Here is an 18,134-nt window from a genome sequence, read left to right on the forward strand (position 1 = left end):
GACTCTGTCTCAGAAAAAAATAAACGATTTTAAAAATTTTAAACTCTGAAAAATAAATAATAAATTCCTACACTGTTGTACAGTTAACGGCCCCAATTACTAAGCTCAAAGGGAATTCCCCAGAAAAGGCAAGAAAAACCTAAGTGTGAACTATGGCTATAGAGAAACAAATATATGGCTTGTAATATAAATAGGTTTCATATACATAAGAGTGTAGGCATACATTGCAATGTATCATCTCATCTGACCCTGCTACCAAATAAACCACAATGTGATTTTGCTACTGTGGAATCCACTGTGAAACGAGTCATATTTCAAAGAGGTATTTTTAGTGATTTTTAAGGGCAAGAATTTACAGACTTCAGATCTGGGTTCCACGTGACCATGACAAGCACTTGGTCAGTTCTGCGGCTTGGGCTCCCAGTTCAATGTGTGGATCACCACTGACTCAAACTAACTCTATCTGTAAGATGATTCAAAAGAGACAATTTGGAAAAACAGAAGGGAGGAAAGACTTGAGAAAGAGTGAGCTTTTACAACTAAACAGTATTTGCTTGAATTTAAACACCACTTAAAACATACACAACAAAGACGAAAAGCATCAGCGAAAACGTATGTCCCTTTTACATTCCAAATACAGGCCCAGAAAGCAATAAGCAAAAGGCACAGTTGGGCTCTGTAGAGCCGACTTGTTGATGTTTAATGCAGGTACCGCTCTGATCTCAGCCCCCAGATAGAAGCATATACTCTAGTGATGGCCCAGGAAGATGTCTACCAGCACAAAGCATCACCACACTTCCCACATTCTGAGCTGGATGCAACCATTCTCTTAGAAACCTAGTCTTGACTGGGTGTGGTGGCTCACGCCTGTAATCCCAACACTCTGAGAGGCCAAGGAGGGCGGATCACTTGAGGTCAGGAGTTTGAGACCAGCCTAGCCAACATGACGAAACCCTGTCTCTACTAAAAATATAAAAAAATCAGCTGGGTGTGGTGAAATGCACCTGTAATCCCACCTACTTGGGAGACTGCGGCACAAGAATTGCTTGAACCCGGAAGATGGAAGCTGCAGTGAGCAGAGAAGGCACCACTGCACTCCAGCCTGGGTGACAGAGGGAGTCTCTGTCTAAAAAAAAAAAAAAAAAAAAAAAGCAAAACAAACAAAAACAAAACAGTTGCTTCTGCACTCATGGTAACATCCTTTACCATTTAATCTCTCCTAGAAGACAGGGCATTGCCATACCATTACTCACTTGAAGATGAGAAGTGGAGGATTTGTTAGGACTGCAGGTGATGAGGAGAGACTCAAACAGAATGTTAGATTCTGACCGATCTGCTCTGGTTTCACACACTTCTTTCCCTTCCTAAGAATCTGCTTTTCCCTTCATGTACTTTTTCCTATTTTCAGTATCATTGGGTCATTTCTAGTAACTCTGCTTAAGTGATCCTGTCAGCTACAGGGCGTGGGCGGGTTATTCAGCTCTGCCTCACAGAACACTCACCCTCCATCTCTGAGTCAGTTGCCTTTTAATGGAAATACTATTCACTGATCATGTTCATAAAAACATGGGCCGGCCCGGTTTTGTTTCTCTTGACAATGGCCCAGGTGTTTTTCTCTTCTGATTGAGTTTTGGGTTAAGCTCAGCATCGTTGTTGTTGTTGTTTGTTTTATTACATTTCCATTTTTACTGGAGGGGAAAGATCAGAGTCAATGTGATCCAGCTGCTGCACGTCAGTCCCGCCACACGACCTGCACTGTTACATCCAAAGTGTGCAGGGAAAAGGCTGCGTGCTCAGGTCCGGAAGTTCATAAAGGCAGCCTCTCCCATCAGCTCACCAGTGGATGCCAGCCTCCATGCCGCCTTATTCTCTCTAGGCTACTGGTTTTTGCAACCTTCTGCTTTTGTCCACTCTTAACTTTGATAAGTACCGTGTCACCTTCTCATACGTGGAAAACGTGTGGTCAGCGATTCGGCACGTTTAATGGTGCTTGAACAATACAAAGGGGAGCTGTCATCCATCTTTTGTTTTCTCATTATCAGTTTTCAGGCCACGTTCTAAACAAGGACGACAACCAACAGAACATCATTCCCTGGTGTCCCAGTCCTTGCTTACTTTGAATCTCCTCACCACCTTCAGTCCTTTCTAAGGTCACGTACAGGCATCCACCGTCTTTTTTCCTAAACAGAATACTTTGCAAAGTCAAGTATTGGCATTGCGTATTTAAGCCATGCATCCTCAAGGAGGCTAAAATTAGTTCTTGAAGGATGAAAAAAGTCTTATTCCTTTTCTGTATAAAGCACAGATATACCTAAATATAGACATACGTATATGTATAATGCAAAGTACTAAAACAGTATATCTGTGGTATTAAATTTTCATGTGAGGAGGAACAATTAGGAAAAAAAAATCAGAAAATGCTTTTTAGGAGGTTGATCATGAAAACAGGAGATTGGTCATGAAAAAGGAGGTTGAAAAACACTAATTTAAGCCTAAATGTAACTGCATTACAAAATGTCACTACTTCTTGCTGGTTTTGGCACCAGTGCCTCAGGTGACACAGAAATACTAAGTTTTCTTTTATTCTGATATGCTTAAGGTATCCCCAAAATGATTTCTCTAAGTTGGGAATTGAAAGGGTTATGTTACACTCATTCACTCTTTAACAAGTCACATACACGTCACCTCCTATTTTAGAAGCCAATGGGTATAAAGCACAAGAAATAAAACCACTGAAAAAGCAAAAAATAAAAAGGAAAGAAATAAAGACTCGGCACTCTGACACAGATGAAGCAGATGATTATGTTTATGTAAAACAGCAACTTATTTTTTAATGTCTATGAACTAAAGATTTCTCAGGACATCTTATTTCATGTTAAGTGTCCAATGCAGCAATCTTTGCCTTGCAAAGCCCATTACAAATAGGCTTGTGCATTCCAGAAAGGAAGCATGCATTTAACTTTCCCAAATATGTAATATGCAATTCTTTTTTTTTAATTTTTTTACTTGCTTGGAGCAAAGACTGAAAGCAAGTATTTAATCTCGCTTCCTTTGCCAGTGCAAACGTAACTAATTCTGATCCTCATTTCCATTTCTTCCTTAATCTTTTTAAATCAGGGTTGGGCCAGCATTTATTCCCAACCTTTTGGAGAAGTAGCCTGTATTTCAAATGGGGCCGCGATGCTACTGCATGTTGTCCTGACCAGCGCTGTCCTGATCCTTGCTGGAGAAAGAAATGGAGGCATTTTACTCACAATCACAGAGCTTACGTATGCCAGCATTACAGAACGCAAAAAATAACTTGGCAACAATCTGAAAGGGTAATTTATGGAGCGTGGACAGTAAATGGGGTATGTTTTCTGTCCTGAAAATCCCAGATGAGGGCAGGCTTATGAATAATTTTCAAAAATCAGGAAGTCTGTGGAAATCCCTGCTGTCTTATAAAGATTGCACCGTGCTCATCGCATCTCCCACAGCCTCTGCCTCCTCCTCCACCTCCTCCGAGGTTCATTGGTCCTGACTCCTAATGGCAAGGGCCAAAGAACACAGGCACCTGCCTCCAGCAAATCCACTCCGATTCCCCCTCATTCCCAGACACAAATTTCCATGAAAACCAGACAGAGGACAGAAAGCAGGGGCAGGATATTCCAAAAGCACTTCAGATCTGCAGCCTGATTTCATTAGACTCGCTGGCTTGTTTCTTTTAGTCCCTGGGTGTGTTGACTGCAGGAGAAACCTCACTAAAGATGACACTTCAGAACTGTGAGTCCGAACACTTAAGGAAGGACGTGCCCAGGAGGAAGGTCTAGAAGCTGAGAGACAGTGAGGAAGGGGCATTGCTCAGCGATGCTTAGATGCCTTCATGAGCTGACTCTACTGGGAGTCACTTGTCATGTCTCTGAATCCACCCACACATCTCTATAACATATGAAAACTGTTCAGCCCAAAGGAAAAAATAAACTCGACGGTTCTCATTAATCCAAGTTTAACTAAACACAACAGTTTCCAAGAGTACATTTCAGCCATTTCGCACCCGCAGATACCCAACCTGAGAAGCTGATGGGGAACGGCTGTTTTGGCATCACCGAGGGCTGCGGCAGGCAGCATCCAGGGGGCTTCTGTCTCCCCTGTGGTGCTGCAGCTGAGAGCCACACCCATGAGCTGACGACGTAGCGTTTCTCTCAAAGGTCTCCCTTGATGATGTGGCAAACTGCAAGGACCAAGCACAAAGCACAGAGGCACCTGGACACCAACCCTTCCCTGCAAGCCACATGGCCAGTCAAACGTTCTGGTTACCGGGGATGACACGCTTTTTCCGACAAGATTTTAAGCACATGTGGCTTACATCAATGTGGTCTCGTATTCATTGTGTGTTTAGACCACTTGCCTCGCACGTTCTCATATTTACACATGTTCACTGAACGTAACCTCAAGTGAATTATTTAAGAAGCCTTAATGTGCTTCAGACTGCTCAAATATAATTTAGACTTTAAATTAAATTTGTACTCTGATACGAAACTGCAATGCTTGAATGCAGCTTACGGCATCAAGTGGACGTGCAGGAGGCCTTGGAATAGAATTTCAGTTACCTCTAAAGGGCTCACACCTGGTGGCCCACGTTTCTTATAGGACGAAACAAGATTCAACTACAAAATCCAACTCATTGCCTACGTTTGAAAGCCGGGGAGCCTGCAGTACCCAAGACAAAGTCTTGCTTTTCCATTTGCCCTTACGTGACCCTACAATGAAGCATCGCAACACACCAGAGACGTATAATGCTAGACGCGAGAACACACAGCCATGCTCCTTGGTCAGAGGTTTTGGGTATGGTTGGGTGTTTTAATAAACCACAATATTCCTTCTCCTTCACTGTTTGGTTACCAATAATTGTGCTGCATTAGGTGTAAAATTCAATATGGTGATTAGAGTCTAGAGAAGCCACACTTATTTTATTTAGCAGTTTTTGTTTTATTTTATTTTTACAGTAAGCACTGCCCACCGGGAAAAATAAACCAAAATAAAAAGAGTGAAATTCCCTTATTATGCACTAGCAATAATGAAAACAAACTTATCTACAAAGAACCACAGACGAGAAATTTGCTAGAGACCAGCTACTGGAACTAAAAACAAATTTCTTATTCAGGAAAATGTGAATGAGTAAGAATCTGCTAGTGAAGTTTCCTACTTTGCACAAAAAATTAAATGAAATCTTAACTTTAAGAGTAGCATAGGCTGGGCACGGTGGCTCAGCCTGTAATCCCAACACTTTGGGAGGCTGAGGCAGGAGGACTGCCTGAACTCATGAGTTCCAGGCCAGCCTGGGCAACATGGCGAAACCCTGTCTCTACTAACAATACAAAAAATTAGCTGGGTATGGTGGTATGCACCTGTAGTCCCTGCTACTCAGGAGGCTGAAGCATGAGAATCGCTTGAACCCAGGAGGCGGACGTTGCAGTGAGCCAAGATCGCACCACTGCACTCCAGCCTGCGCAACAGAGCAAGACTCTGTCTCAAGAAATAAAAATTTAAAAAAAAAAGAGTGGCATAGTTAAAAGGGTAGAAGGTTACTCAATGACGCATCACGTATAGTACACATATAGCACATTGATAATAACAAATGGCATGTAAGCACTATGGATTGACTTCAGAAGACTTTTCCATAAGCTTCAGTATCGCAAACGAAGGGAAAGGCCTGTGTTATGTGCAACCTGTCATGATCAAATAGTGTGAATATGTCCTTGTAAAGGTTAATTCTGTAGCAATACATTTAGTTGATGTGCTTTCTTCCTCTGGGATTCTAGCACTTTAAGAATGCTGTTCTTCAAAATAATCAATTGTATTATTCTCAAGAAACATGCAAAATAAGAAATTTCTCATCAAGCTGGAATTATCTTTAAATAGAGGATATTCAAATAGCATTTTTATGCCTGGAGTTGTCGCAGCATGATTCCGGCAAAAGCCGCACTATTTGTTAGCGGGCACACAGAGTTTTGGCCTGAAAGTCAGTATTTTATTTTACCCTTTAAAAGCATGAAGTGACTCAACAGGAAATTATACATACATTTTTCCCTCCAATGTAAAAACTGCAGATCTAGTACCGAACATGTCACGCTGGCATTCAATTTTCTATTGCTATCATATCTGGTTCCTTAGCGACATAAGGTCACAAAACTTCTACTCCTGTGGCCAAGTGACATAATAGATGTTGTGGTTGCTCATTATATTAAATTTGAATTCCTAAGCTAAACATTCTAGACCTGCGCTATTCGGCATGGTGGACACTAGCCACATGTGACTATGGAGCCCTTGAAATGTGACCAGCCCAGATGGAGACGTGCTGTAGTATACACTACACAATGGATTTTGGAGATTTCATATAGAAAAAAAATGAAGTCAAATATCTCATCCATATTTTACACTGATTACATTTGAAATGATAATATTTTCAGCATGTGTTACATAAATTACATTATTAAAATTAATTTCACCTGTCCCTGTCTTTTTTAATTTGGCTACTGGAAGATTTAAAACTACCCCTGAGGTTCATGTTCTATTTCCTTTGCCCAGCACTGACAGGACCTTACACAGACTCTGCCTCCACGTCACTCGCTCCCTTCCGGTCACTTCCATAACAGGCCCGCCGCTCGGACCAAGATAACTACACACAGCAGAGTCCCATGGGTGGATCTCAGCATCCGCCTGCCTGGTTCTGATGCTGCCCTGGCTCCCACTATTGTGTGACTCCAGGCAAGGTGCTCAGCACTCCTGAGCCTCACTGCTATTCTGGAAAATGAGGACAATTAGAGCACCTCCTGCAAAGAGCCACAGTGAAGACAGTCCTGGCAACGTGTCTCCTGTGGCTATACCATCTGGTGAGTGCATGTCACCTGCCACCTTCCACAACATCACACCTCTCCCTTCCCTTATGTAAGACTGCTTTCTTCCCTACCTCTTAACTTTACACCTGAGATATTGAAGTAGGTGTCTGGTCTGATCCCTCCAACACCCCAGAGGATTTGGTCAGTTTCCACACTGTGTGACACACTCCCAGGTAACACTTCCACCCTCCAAACACACCAGCGGGCCGGACTCCCCCACCCTCCTGCCCACTGCTATCTCTACCATTCCCGCCAATCCAGATCCAACACGCCATGGCACAGCTCAAGGGCCTCAGCCTCCGGGTAGCATGCTCTGATCCTCTGATCTTCCTATGGAATGGTGTAGATTGCTTTTGGATTGCATGATTCTATTTTATGTTATTTATACTCTACTTGTTCCCAAAAAGGGACTCAAAGTGGTCTACAAGGATATATGCAATATGACAAGGTTGTTTAAAATTCAGAAGCAAAATAAAAAATAAAGATGAAGCTAAAGGGAAACAAGGGTAAGAACATAAACTCGAGCTAGGAATGCAATGGCCCGCCAGGCAGACCTCAGGGTCTTACATATCTGCTGGAGTTGGGTCATTCACACGTCTCCAAATAATGAAATCCAACCAAATGCTCAGACAATGACTCCTGATGCTAAGGCTAAAAATGAAATCCTCCAATGATTCCATAAGAAAGAAGGACCTGTGTGATAGCAAGCATGCCCATGAACGGCCCTACAGCAAACCCAGTGTATTGCACGAGGCTGTCTCCCTGCTCGGGAACATCTCCTCCATTGCCATACAGTCTAGAGCCCTGTTCACTGCCATGCTGGCCCAGTTCAACCAGGTGGTCCCACTGAGGATGCCACTCTTGTTGGTGTGTGAACTCATCTCCTTCGAGATTTCATGATGTGCACATTCACCCCCGTTCTAGATTTCATGACACAAGCATTCACCCCTTTTCTAGATTCTATGGCAAGTATGTTCACCCACTTTCCAGATTGCACGGCATTCGCATTCACCGCCTAGATTCTAGATTCCACAGCATGCACATTCGCCCACTTTCTAGATTCCACGATGTGAATGTTCCCCTCCTTTCTAGACTCTGTGGTGTGAATGTCTGCCCCAATTCCATGGCATTCTTGCTCACCTCCCTCTCTAGATTCCATAGCATGCGAATTCATCCTCTTTCTGGATTTTGCCTCCCTGAAGGCACTGCGCAAGTCTTCTGCATGGTGTCTTGCATGAAGTCTTACACAGAACATAAGGCAAAAACATGGACTAAATGGACAGCTTGCCTTCCACCATACAGTCTGTAGCTTCTAGCCTCCCTTCCTTTGCACGTGCCTTTCCCAGGATCCGGAGCACCCCCTGTGTGGATGGAGTCCTGTACCTTCTCACCTTGAGTCAAATCTGACTGCCCACTGATCTCTGCCTACTCAGCATTCCCTGAATTCTCAGGCATTCCACTCATCCTGTATTAATTTCCACCTGTAGGTATTTATCCTAAGGACACCGCATTTAGAGTGTCCTTGCAAGAGCGGATGCTCCTCTCTTCAACTAAACTTAGCTATTTAAAGTAAAAAGGGTGGTAGTTTTGTTTACCTGTTAACACAACTCATGGAAGAGAGAAAAACTCAAGCATGCCACTAATTGCTGCAGTCAGACAGACAGGTGGATAGGCGGGCTCCATAGCGGAATGTTCTGGCTTCTCCCACTAAATTTGCAGTTGTTTGTCTCATCTCTAGATGTGTCCCGTGTCTTAACGGTCCCTGTATGACTTATGCTCCCACCTCTTGTTTGGGACAGTGCTCTCATTTAATAGATGCTCAATATATTTTAATTAAGAAATGTATTTTCACGTTGCTTAAGACCAATAAAGAACAATTAATACAATTTAATGCTTAATTTTGCAAAGAAAAAGTTTATATTGATGCTAAATGCATTTACAAATGTGCTCGTAATGTACAAACAAATACAGCCCTTACTGTGGGTTACACATACTTATGAAATGATTTTATTGACTTACCTTTGGTTTTACAATTTGGCTATGGGGTACTTAGAAGAAACTGCCCTTGTGGGACATTCTGTCTAATCACTTATATTTACAAGCCTTAGAAAACTGCAAAAATATATTCAGTTTCATTAAGAGATATTCGATCTTCAGAACTGATACTATTTCATCTATAAAATCCTTTTACTGGCTGGGCGCAGTGGCTCACGCCTGTAATCCCAGCACTTTGGAAGGACGAGGCGGGCAGATCACCTGAGGTCAGGAGTTTGAGACCAGCCTGGCCAACGTGGCGAAATCCTGTCTCTACTACAAAAATTACCCAGGCCTGTTGGCGGGTGCCTGTAATCCCAGCTACTCGGGAGGCTGAGCAGGAGAATCATTTGCACCCAGGCGGCAGAGGCTGCAGTGAGCCAAGAATGTGCCATTGCACTCCAGCCTGGGCAACAGAGCAAGGCTCCATCTCTAAATAAATAAATACATAAATAAAATCCTTTTACTTTGATACCTCAAGTAGTAATCAATAATATCCCTCTCTGTTCTAATGGCAGGGCCTTTAGGTAAGGTTTCAAAATTTGGGATAAATACTAATAATATGCTGATCTAACATCTCTTCTCCAGAAGACTCCCTAGATTTGATTTTTATTGTCATTATTTCTATTTTAAAACTCTGTAGTGAAGTAAGTTTTACTGCCGGGGTCAAATAGACTAGAAAGTACTTTTCAATACTGAAGAAGCAAATTTTTCCTCCACTTTTGCTTATTCTGTCCTCTTGCTGCTGTATCTTGAACTGCAGAAAAAGCAAGCCTTGCACAAGGCAAGTTTAAACTTTGTGCAATTATAGACCCAGATTTGTAAATCTGGCAGCAGGCTCACATCAGCTTTGTGAGGTTGGGTATAATTTTAATGAGAATCCATTCAACATATGAAATCTTCTTAGAATGTTTCTCAATTAGCACTTGGTTTCTTTTCAAAATGTTTTTACCTCATTTCCTAATAAAAGAAATCTCAGCTTTCTGATACATTTAATTAAAAAGTTTCATGTTGAGATTGTAAATGTGAGTGGTTTCTGTTTCAAAACATTTCATTTTGCTAGTACATCCTTCACTTATTACTTATACTCTGCTTAGATCTCTGCATTTCCCATGCAAAAATCCTGAAATGCACCTTCTTCAGTGCTGAGGTCTAAAGTTTTCCCTTCCTAAGTAGTGCCACAGTCATCCCCTCTTCCTCCCACGGGGCCCTCATAATAGCTTCTTTCAGTCCTTCCTCTGAACCCTGAGACCCCCGTTCAGTCTCATGTCAAGCAGAATTCCAAGCCTTCATTGCACACAGAGGTGGGTCCAGGGAGGTATCCCGTGTTTCTGAAATTCCTGCTTTGCCTGTGCCTAAGCTCCCCAATTCTCCCAAGAGTCCTCATTTTAAGAACACAATGCAATGCTAGCATTGCGCTAGCATTCAGCATCTCCCACCATACATTGCAAATGGATAATTAGCTTGATTGCTAGGAGATGCACCTGCTATCCCCTCTTCTCACCCTTTAGCAATGTGTGTGGAACGCACTTGGCTCCGTACAAATTAATTGTGTGTGAGGGGTGACATCTGACTACGAACAACTAAAAAGAACCATTTAATCAGGCCAAATTCCCTTCAGGCTTATTGAGGCTTGAGTGTGGATTTTTAAAATGTAAGCAGCACTGTCACTGTAACCATGAAACAGTCATGGTTTTAAGAAGTGAAGTTTTGGGGGACAACAACATGACCAACAGACTCTACCTCAGCATCCAGTTCCCAGATTAGTTAATACAAACTTGGGCCCCACTTTTCAACAGAAGCACAGCTCTAAGTAAAGGCTGGTACCCAGCTCTGCCCCCTCAAATTATTTGGTGAACAGGCCAAATGGGAGGAATTGCAGGTAGTACTGCAGAATCTGCCTGCCTTGGAAAACAGGCTTTCCATGAAATATAGTTTTAAGGTCCCCAGAGGCCAGGGCTCTCTCCCTCCCCTACTCTTCACTGCGCCCCCCGCCAACCCACACGTGATGAGAAACCACTGCCCCTGCAGAGGCCCCAGCAGCAGGCAAGGGTCTGTGGAAGAAAGAGAGGAATATTACAAAGGGGTTTCTGGCTGGAGGGGGGTTCCAGGGAGGGCAGAGAGGTTCAGGCTCCAAAGCTGGCAGCAGCCCCTACAGATGGAAAGCTCCAGTGACAGGACCCATGAAAGGACACTGCAGAGCTTGTCCCATGTCATTGGGCCATCGAGACATCAAGGGCTGCCTGGATTTCAGGAACTCACATCTGCAGACCAAGAAGGAACAGCACGTTCCCATTGCCAATTTCAAACAATTTATTAAACTAAGGCAATAGGTAAGTAACAGATTTACTAAGATATTGGGATTCTCTTACTGTCCATCTTAGTTCAGATGGAAAGATTCACAATACCAGCTAATCTGATTCCAGGATGCAGCTTCTGACGGTGCACAAGCTAATATTTCCTCAAGATAGTCACACAAACCTCCCTGCCAGGCGTGCAGAAAAATGTGCACGCTCCAATTTAGTCTTTCTTTTACTTTCCAACTTCAAGTACTTTAGTGAGCCCCAAGAATGCATAGCCAATCTTTCCACCCAGTTAGAGAGAAAATTAATCTTTCTACCAATAACAGAGAATCACTTAATGGAAATAGGACGATAGCACTTCACTAAATAAGGCTTCGCTCCTTTGCTCCCCTGCTCTCAAAACTGAGGTTCAAATGCATTTCTACACTTTCAAATGAACATGTGGGAACTTTTGCTGAATGCCTACATCAAGTGAAAATAAGGGTTTCCTATTTTTTAAGTCATTCTATATATGCCTGTTTTCTTTCCTATTTCTTAGAGAGACGGCTTTTCCCCCCCGAGTATGTTTTGCAGGGGTAATAATTACTGCAATAACGTTATCCTTAAAAGGGAGCACATATAAGACAAAAGCAGGTATAAAAATCTCATTCCCACTAAAACAATTCAAAATCATAGGTTAGGCTTTAAAAGGAAGCAACTACAAATCTAGGTTTTAAAAACCTTTAGACACACTAAAGATTTGTCCCAGATCACATCTGATGTCTATTTCTCTGGGATAATAACAAAAAAAAAGGTGATAAATTAATTCAAATGGCCTATTTTACACACTTGAAGGATATTTCCATTGTCTCATATAGCCATTCTGAATAGGACAGAGTCACATAATGAAACTTCCTTTGCACATTCTCCTGAACACGCACTGAGTCAAGATAACCAAACCCCTTACTTTCATTGTAAAATTACTGTTTCTCATACGCAATCAGGGTCTCCCAGATTATGACATGCGACCCTAAAAATAGGAGAACTTAAAAGTTAGTTTAAATCTAAAACTTAGATCCGGCGCTCCATTTTTAGACGCACCCTTTAATTTCTTGGTGTTGTCTACATTTTACTTACACTTAAATTTAGCAAAGTAATTTTAGCTCACCCTCCTTCACTACCTTCACTAGACTTTGCAATGTTACAAACATGAAGCATTCAAGCCTCTTTCTAATATGAAAATGTTTTAAATAAAAGATAAAGTTAAAAGGGAAAGATGCCCCTTTTAACTTTAACTTTTAACTTTTTTAGCTATGTTGAAGAACTGGTTCGGGTGACAGCCCAGCCATTGGAAAACTCCCGCTGTTGTTTATTTACAAAATAACTGCTTTCAATCAATCATTGTGAGAGGTCCGTACACTGACAATGCATAATGGACAACTAATTAACTGACCCCTAATAAGGGTGTGGGAAATACCAGGGAGAATGCTATCATGCAAGGAACAGCAACAATATGGAGGGGTGGCTGGTCACTGCCAAGCATGAGCATCCCCAAATACCGCAGTGATTTTCAGAGTTTTCAAAAAGCCCTACTCACACCACTGCCACTAAGTACCATAATCATCTGAAACTGTGCCCCAAAGATCTGAACGTCCCTGTTACATCAGCCTATTTTTCTTACAAATGTTGCTGCTAAGGTTCAAATTCAAGGTGTAGAACATTAAACAATAGCTGTATTGTGAAGGACCATGCTCCCTGGGAAAGCCCAAGTAACCTTACACACTGGGGAAGGAAAAAAGAACTCCTTTGCCATACTCCTGCTCTCTGGAAAACTGCTCAGACGCAAGGGGTAAAGAAGCAAAGAGGTGACAAAAAGAGACCTGCATTCAGAGAGATCAGCTGTCAACTTAAACTGAGAAGTGACCTGATGCCTCACAGAGCTGGGATTTTGCCACCTTGACCAAACTGCTTCCCAGACTCCATAAGTCTCATTAGAAACGTAGGTGGCTCTGTGTCGACACCTTCTCAATGGAGTTCTATGAAATAACAGGCATCAGACATTTATTCACTATGACAATGTCTTCCCACCACTCCAGATCCTATGACTGGGACTGACTTGCTATCGGTTTTTGCCTGGGAATAGGAAACGATTCCAGAAACATTAGCTCTTCTGTTTTGAGAAGAAATAAATCCCCTCTTTTATTTCTTTTTTGTTTAAAGATAGCAAGACAAAAATAAAAACTAATATTACTTTTAGAAAAAAAAAGTGTTGAAAGTTTCCTATTACCCTACTTACAATGTGAGATACATTTAAAAGATACATAACGTATAACATTGTAGAATAGTATGTGAGTTACACATTCCTTCTGACGTCTTTCAGAGATGCTTTCCTTCTTACTTACGTATCTGGTATTCCATTGGGATCTTAGGTCTTACCACAAATAAAATATCTGATTTTATAAGATTAAAAACTCAACAAGGTTTTTCTTTAATATAAAAGCAAAATGTGGAACGTGGAGGTGGGAATGTTTATATACAGGTGTGAATGCAGCCCCTCACACAATCCCTTCAATGGTATATGCTAATTTTCTAAATTTTAGCTAAAGATTAAATCACCAATAATTCCTCATGAAATAACAGATAAACGTGAAATCATGTACTACAATTCTACTCTAAATTTTTTTAAATAGAATGAAGTAATTATAAAATGTTACAAAAGAGAAGAAACTGGAATTATAAGTGCTACTGGAATTATATATTCCTTAACAAATATCTCGAGACAGATTACCCATTTGCTAATTCAGTGTACTTTCCAAAAGCCATTGACCCAAACCGAAGCTAGGATTACCAAATGGCAAATAGCATTTGTGATGTGTGTAGCTCTTCTAAAGCCTTTCTTGAGAATTGTAAAACTTGATATATTAGCCACAAGTTTACATAGCTCACCGTTTCTGCTAGAATTATAATTTCAATGGTGTAATTAGCTTATTAATAATTTGACACATGGTGAATTAATTTACATGGTTGGGTTCTTCGCAACGTCTGTTGCCTGATCCTCCTGTGGATGAAGGCTATGAGCTCTGGCCTGCCCCGGGAGCGGGCACCAGCCAATGCCAGCAGAGCAAGGGTTAACTTTGGGACTGTGACAGTTCTCCCTTCAGGGGCTCTAAACTACTTGGAGAGAATGGAAAACAGTCAAAAATAGTCCCAAAGGTAAATAAACTCTGTGTCCTATGTATGTCACCCAGGGAAGAATAAAATGTATTTTTATTCACATTGAAAGTTTTCTGAACTACAAAAGCTATAGAGACATGTACAGAGTGAAACGTGTAGCACATAGGAATATGTTATTTTGAAAGATAAAGGAAACTATCTTTAGATTAACGATGAGTTGTATTAAATCCACATCCTCATTGAAATTGTTTATCCATTTTATTGCGCAGTGTAGTCTATTAATAACAGAATTTGTCCTGTACTTAAAAGATAATTAATGCCTCTATGCATCTATGCAACATACCATAGCAATAAACGGACGATGTATTTCAGACAGAAACCAGGTAAGGCTAGCTGATAAAATACAGACTATATTTTTTTTAACATGCCAAGTTTTGCAATTAGGGTGGTAAACTGGAGGCAAATAAACTTAACAGCTGCAGGCTGAAGAACGGAAAGGTGAAAAGACTGAGACTGAGAGTGGGAAAGGAAAGGGACCGCTCCTGGCGCTGAGAGCTGGTCCCAGAGCCGGTGTTGCGGGGTGTGCGGGAAGGCGCCGTCGGGGGTCATTCCACCATCAGGACCCAGCGGACAGTGACAACCCAGCCTCAAACCTGGTCCCTACTTTAGGCCAAGCGTCAGCTTTTTTAGTTCAACCCTGATTTCCATTCCAGACAAGGACAAATAACCTCTTGGTCGGGGCCCCAGATGAAGTCCCCGCAGTGTGCTCTCCTGGCCCTTGTCAATTTCGGGGTGCCCCCTCCTCTCCATCCGCACCCGACTGCACGCGCCTCCCTGGGACCCCGCACTGGCGAGCCGTCCCTCCCGGCGCTGCACGCCCCACCTGTCCCGGCGCCGTCGGAAGAGCCCTGCAGAGTGAGCCCCTAGGGCCACCCCGCTGCCTTCCTCCCCGTCCCCGCAGCCGCTGTAGCCAGCGTGGGAGCCTGGCAGGTCGTGTGGGGCGCTGGACTTACCGAGAGGTTAGCGCCGCCGTCGGGGGAGGGCGTGTCCCGCACGTGTGTGTCCGCGCGTGTCCGCGCCCGCGTGTGCCAGCGCGCGTGCCTTGGCCGTGCGCGCCGAGCCGGGTCACACTAACTCCCTCGGCGCCGACGGGCTCAGCCCATGGTGTGGGCGCCGGGCTCAGGGAGGCTCCGGCTCCCGCCAATCGCGGAGCAGGGCGGCCGCCCCGACGCGCGACTTGCGAACCCGGAGTGCGCGCCGGGGGCGGGGCGGGGACGCGTGGGCGGGAATGCACGCGCGTGGCCAGGTGCGCGTGGGTGCGAGCGCGCGGGAGTCTTCGAGTGCGCGCGTGTCCGTGTGCGCGTGGGTGTGGGTGTGCTCGCGTGTCCGTGCGCGCGCCCTCGGGGCCAAGAGCGCGGGAGGCGCCGGCAGGTTTGGACACTACGCGCCCTGCTCGGGTTTAGGACGCGGCTGGCGGCTCCGGGAGGAAGAGGAGGAGGCGGAGGAGGAGGAAGAGGAGGAGGGAGGCGGAGGAGCAGAGGCTGGGACGGCCGGAGGAGAGAGTCCGGCCCCAGCAGGAAAGGAACCCAGGACGCGACTACTGGAGGGGCGAGGAGCAAGGGAAGGACCAGAGGGGAGGAGGGGGGTCAGGGGAGGGAAAGTATGGGAGGGGGAGCCGCGGGGGTGCGCGCTCCTCCTAACTCGGGGTCACTTTTAGCGAGAAGTGATATTTTTCCAGCCTCAGTGAAAACCGTTGCAAACATTGAAAATAGTAAAAGTGAAAACGGTTGCGACACTAGACGTTTATAAAATGACCGCGGACTGCCCTCGATGCTGATGAGAACTGGGACGACGTCGCGCAGAGCGTCCGGAGGGAGAGGCGCGGTGCCCGGGACCTCGGTCGTGGGGAGGAGCCGGATACAGCCGCCGGGACGCGGGGATGCCGAGGGCACCGCGGCCTGGTCTGACCGACGCACGCGGTGACAGCCGCCCTTGGGAGACGACGGCGTCTGCAAGCAGCAGCCTCCAAAGGGTGCAGCCAGGAGGCTCAGCTTGTCCGCCTCCGGGGCTCGGGGCTAAGCCCCTTCCAGAAGTTTTCGTTTCTACGCGAATTCCGACCGCAAAATCGAGCTTACCTGAGCGCCGCTCCTCTTCTCTCATGTCCCTCGGGGGCCGTCACGACCGTCCCGGAGCGATCTCTAGGAACCTGTCCCGGAGCGATCTCTTGCACACTCTCCCCATTCCGACCAAGTGAAAACTACCCATGTCCCTCCCTCTCCAAACTTTAACAGCCAAGAATTTCAGCAAACAGCCAGAAAGAAAGCTAAGTCTCCCCCCGCCCCCCACCCCAAGGGAAGGGAGGGAATAAGCACTCCTTTAATTTGAAAAATAATAATTAAAACTCCCTCAACTTTTAAGGCCGAGCAACATAATCTATTAATTGGTCGCTATTAACATGCAGTTTTATTGACCATAGCACACAGAAGTCTGATTGTGAGGGAGGAGTGTTTTCAATGAAAGTAGAGTTATTTTAGCTGCAGACGTGTTTACATTTCTGTGGTTTAGTCTATAACTTTCTCTTTTTCTTGCTTCAGAATTCTGCTCCATGAAGCAAAGCCCTTAGCTCCCAGACATTCCAAAAAGTCTGCCAAAATAACAGAAAAAAAGAGAGGGAAGAAAAAACACACGGAGACCCCCAAGTCTGGGTCAGGCTCAGGGTTGGATGTGGGCAGGGTGAGTGTGCCCCCTCCCCGCGCACTTTCCAGTTAGGAAAAAAAAAAAAGTTTCAGGGCTCCATTTCCTGTTTGCTGGGGGAAAAAAAAATAAAATGGACCTGAGCAGCTGAGTTTAGAAACCGCCTTTTCCAGTACCTATAGGTTCTGAGAGGATCTTTAACCCTAGAGATGCCAAAATGAGCTCATTAAAATGTGAGACTCCAGCCAAGGAAGTTTTTCCCCTGTTAAGATGGACAGCCTTCGTGAAACTACAAATGCATTCCTAGGAAATTTCTTGAACAATCAGGCACACCATGGTAGTTGGGATACAAGCCCACCTCTCCATAGGTGGCCAAGAGAAGATACCAATAAAAATAAATATTGAAAACAGATTAAATTTCTGACAAGCATGCACCCTTTTTGTCCCCTGAGGTACAAAGAACAGAATGTATATTTCAAAGTGGGTATTCAGTAATAGGGTCTTGTCAGTTTATCCACTCTGTGCTCGAATCGTCATTTGCAAAGTCGATTGCATTTCCTTTAGTATTGAGTGTATTCACTAGTCACACAGAAGTCCCCATACTCCAGTTCACATGGCCTTCAAAAAGATTCGATCTGACTCTCCTTAACTACCAAATGCATATTTTGGTTCCTTTTCTTTCTAATTATTCTCCAAATATTCCAGATCCAAGATATTTCACTGGATTTTGAAATATTCCAATTAGCCACTAATTTTCAAGTCTCACCATAGTGAACCCTTAACATTTAGGGGAATGCTTTAAAGTAAACAGGTTCTGAACCTATTCCATAAAATCAGTAGCCCACAGGCCAATGACTCTTTTTTAATGCTCTAAAAGCTTTTTAATACGCTGCCAACGTTTCTCAATCATCATCACTATATTGTGAATATTATCACAATATAGAACAGTGCTAAAAACAATATGCGTGCTGATGAATAAAATAACATTTAACGTTTTAAGAATAATGAACTGCAGTTTAATAGTAGAAGGAACATGATTTCAAAATGAGCTCAGAAAAACCTCAATATTTGA

The 18,134-nt window shown here is 43.8% G+C and overlaps 1 protein-coding gene across 3 annotated transcripts in view; it reads right to left on the reverse strand.

Annotated features, from left to right (window-relative positions):
* The window catches only part of ERG (ETS transcription factor ERG), a 279,429-nt gene extending 262,025 nt beyond the window's left edge, over window positions 1-17,404 (reverse strand). For 2 of the 3 annotated variants that reach the window (XM_063601408.1, XM_063601407.1), the window contains exon 1: window positions 16,504-17,404. The gene's annotated coding sequence lies outside the window, so the exon portion shown is untranslated. Of the gene's footprint in view, window positions 1-15,381; window positions 15,565-16,503 lie in introns of those variants that run through there. The other variant, XM_034947822.2, reaches the window with a different exon arrangement.
* Window positions 17,405-18,134: the final 730 nt, after the last annotated feature.

Source organism: Pan paniscus, chromosome 22 (genome assembly GCF_029289425.2).
Source record: "Pan paniscus chromosome 22, NHGRI_mPanPan1-v2.0_pri, whole genome shotgun sequence".
NCBI lineage: Eukaryota > Metazoa > Chordata > Mammalia > Primates > Hominidae > Pan > Pan paniscus.